Raw genomic sequence first — 3,941 nt, forward strand, 5'->3', positions numbered from 1 at the left:
ATTGGTCAGCGCGGAAAGATCACACGTGAAAACATCTGATGGTGATTTTATGACCGTTGGCCGAGCTATTGCAACTGGTAGTATCGACGGCGAAACAGGAATTGTTAACGACCAAAAGACAGGCCAAGCAGTGTGCCTCGATGAAGCTGTCTCCAAAGGATTGGTTAGCTCAGTCGAAGCGGTTGTTCCACCACTTAAATCGCTGACCGTCGACGAAGCAGTAAAAAGGGGTCTTTACGATGAAAAGACCAACACTTTCGTGGACCCCATCAACGGCAGTCGGATGAGTTTGGTTTCGGCTATTACCAGCGGGAAAATCGACGCGGAGGCGAGCAAAGTAAAAACGCTGACCGGAGACGTGTCACTCAATGAAGCTCTTTCATCCGGAATCGTAGATGCCACAACTGGAAAGGTTGCCGACCAAACTACCGGACAGATAATTTCACTGTCGGATGCTGTTAACAATGGCGCTGTTTCATCCGATGTTAGGCAACCGGAACCAATGACGTTGGATGAAGCGCTCGGCAAAGGTATTTACGATGCCAAATCGAACACAGTGATCGATCCAAACAGCGGAAATCGCTTGTCAATCATTGATGCGGTGAAAGAGGGAGTGATTGACGGAAAATTGAGTAAACTGAAACTGGCAACTGACAGCGATCGGGAAATAAGTCTTCAAGACGTCATTAACACAGGCATGATAGACCCCGATTCCGGTAAACTGATCGACCCTAACAGTGGACAAGTTATCGATGTCGAGCAAGCATTACAGACAGGCGCGAAACTAGCCGTTACAATGCCAGTACGTGGAATGACCATTGACGAAGCCATTTCTGCTGGATTGATGAACGGAAACACATTCGTAGACCCACAAACGGGCAGAAAGATGAACCTCGCTGATGCGGTCGCCACTGGTTTGATTGACGGAACATCGACTAAAGTAAAGACGCCGTCCGGAGAGTCGACAACACTTTCTCAAGCAATTTCTGCCGGTATCGTTGATGGCCAATCAGGAAAGGTGTTTAGTCCATCGACCGGAAAACTGGTTGACTTGTCACAAGCCATTGACTCGGGAGTGGTGAGTACCTATTCGAAACCGAAGATGACGCTGAATGAAGCCGTTGAACGGGTTTTTTTCGATAGTGATGACAATACAATCATCGACCCAAATACTGGTAGCAAAGTAAAATTACTATCGGCCATCTCCGACGGATTGATCGACGCCACCTCGTCAGCGATAACTGCTTCAGATGGCAGCGCCGTTCAATTAAATCAAGCCATTTCCGATGGTCTTGTCGACGCACACACTGGCAACGTTATCGACGAAACTACAGGCAAATCCGTCGCGCTGTCGGATGTTCTCACTAATAAACCGGCGACAGTACCAAAAAACCTAAGTATCGAAGAAGCTATCGAGATTGGTGTTTTCGACGCAAAAAGAAACGCATTTATCGATCCATTAACCGGAAAAGATATGACGCTAGCAGAGGCCGTACAACACGGATTGGTCAGCGCGGAAAGATCACACGTGAAAACATCTGATGGTGATTTTATGACCGTTGGCCGAGCTATTGCAACTGGTAGTATCGACGGCGAAACAGGAACTGTTAACGACCAAAAGACAGGCCAAGCAGTGTGCCTCGATGAAGCTGTCTCCAAAGGATTGGTTAGCTCAGTCGAAGCGGTTGTTCCACCACTTAAATCGCTGACCGTCGACGAAGCAGTAAAAAGGGGTCTTTACGATGAAAAGACCAACACTTTCGTGGACCCCATCAACGGCAGTCGGATGAGTTTGGTTTCGGCTATTACCAGCGGGAAAATCGACGCGGAGGCGAGCAAAGTAAAAACGCTGACCGGAGACGTGTCACTCAATGAAGCTCTTTCATCCGGAATCGTAGATGCCACAACTGGAAAGGTTGCCGACCAAACTACCGGACAGATAATTTCACTGTCGGATGCTGTTAACAATGGCGCTGTTTCATCCGATGTTAGGCAACCGGAACCAATGACGTTGGATGAAGCGCTCGGCAAAGGTATTTACGATGCCAAATCGAACACAGTGATCGATCCAAACAGCGGAAATCGCTTGTCAATCATTGATGCGGTGAAAGAGGGAGTGATTGACGGAAAATTGAGTAAACTGAAACTGGCAACTGACAATGATCGGGAAATAAGTCTTCAAGACGTCATTAACACAGGCACGATAGACCCCGATGCCGGTAAACTGATCGACCCTAACAGTGGACAAGTTATCGATGTCGAGCAAGCATTACAGACAGGCGCGAAACTAGCCGATACAACGCAAGTACGTGGAATGACCATTGACGAAGCCATTTCTGCTGGATTGATGGACGGAAACACATTCGCAGACCCACAAACGGGCAGAAAGATGAACCTCGCTGATGCGGTCGACACTGGTTTGATTGACGGAACGTCGACTAAAGTAAAGACGCCGTCCGGAGAGTCGACAACACTTTCTCAAGCAATTTCTACCGGTATCGTTGATGGCCAATCAGGAAAGGTGTTTAGTCCATCGACCGGAAAACTGGTTGACTTGTCACAAGCCATTGACTCGGGAGTGGTGAGTACCTATTCGAAACCGAAGATGACGCTGAATGAAGCCGTTGAACGGGGTCTTTACGATAGTGATGACAATACAATCATCGACCCAAATACTGGTAGCAAAGTAAAATTACTATCGGCCATCTCCGACGGATTGATCGACGCCAACTCGTCAGCGATAACTGCTTCAGATGGCAGCGCCGTTCAATTAAATCAAGCCATTTCCGATGGTCTTGTCGACGCACACACTGGCAACGTTATCGACGAAACTACAGGCAAATCCGTCGCGCTGTCGGATGTTCTCACTAATAAACCGGCGACAGTACCAAAAAACCTAAGTATCGAAGAAGCTATCGAGATTGGTGTTTTCGACGCAAAAAGAAACGCATTTATCGATCCATTAACCGGAAAAGATATGACGCTAGCAGAGGCCGTACAACACGGATTGGTCAGCGCGGAAAGATCACACGTGAAAACATCTGATGGTGATTTTATGACCGTTGGCCGAGCTATTGCAACTGGTAGTATCGACGGCGAAACAGGAATTGTTAACGACCAAAAGACAGGCCAAGCAGTGTGCCTCGATGAAGCTGTCTCCAAAGGATTGGTTAGCTCAGTCGAAGCGGTTGTTCCACCACTTAAATCGCTGACCGTCGACGAAGCAGTAAAAAGGGGTCTTTACGATGAAAAGACCAACACTTTCGTGGACCCCATCAACGGCAGTCGGATGAGTTTGGTTTCGGCTATTACCAGCGGGAAAATCGACGCGGAGGCGAGCAAAGTAAAAACGCTGACCGGAGACGTGTCACTCAATGAAGCTCTTTCATCCGGAATCGTAGATGCCACAACTGGAAAGGTTGCCGACCAAACTACCGGACAGATAATTTCACTGTCGGATGCTGTTAACAATGGCGCTGTTTCATCCGATGTTAGGCAACCGGAACCAATGACGTTGGATGAAGCGCCCGGCAAAGGTATTTACGATGCCAAATCGAACACAGTGATCGATCCAAACAGCGGAAATCGCTTGTCAATCATTGATGCGGTGAAAGAGGGAGTGATTGACGGAAAATTGAGTAAACTGAAACTGGCAACTGACAGCGATCGGGAAATAAGTCTTCAAGACGTCATTAACACAGGCATGATAGACCCCGATTCCGGTAAACTGATCGACCCTAACAGTGGACAAGTTATCGATGTCGAGCAAGCATTACAGACAGGCGCGAAACTAGCCGATACAATGCCAGTACGTGGAATGACCATTGACGAAGCCATTTCTGCTGGATTGATGGACGGAAACACATTCGCAGACCCACAAACGGGCAGAAAGATGAACCTCGCTGATGCGGTCGACACTGGTTTGATTGACGGAACGTCGA

Source organism: Tubulanus polymorphus, chromosome 1, assembly GCF_964204645.1.
Source record: "Tubulanus polymorphus chromosome 1, tnTubPoly1.2, whole genome shotgun sequence".
In the NCBI taxonomy this organism is placed as follows: domain Eukaryota; kingdom Metazoa; phylum Nemertea; class Palaeonemertea; order Tubulaniformes; family Tubulanidae; genus Tubulanus; species Tubulanus polymorphus.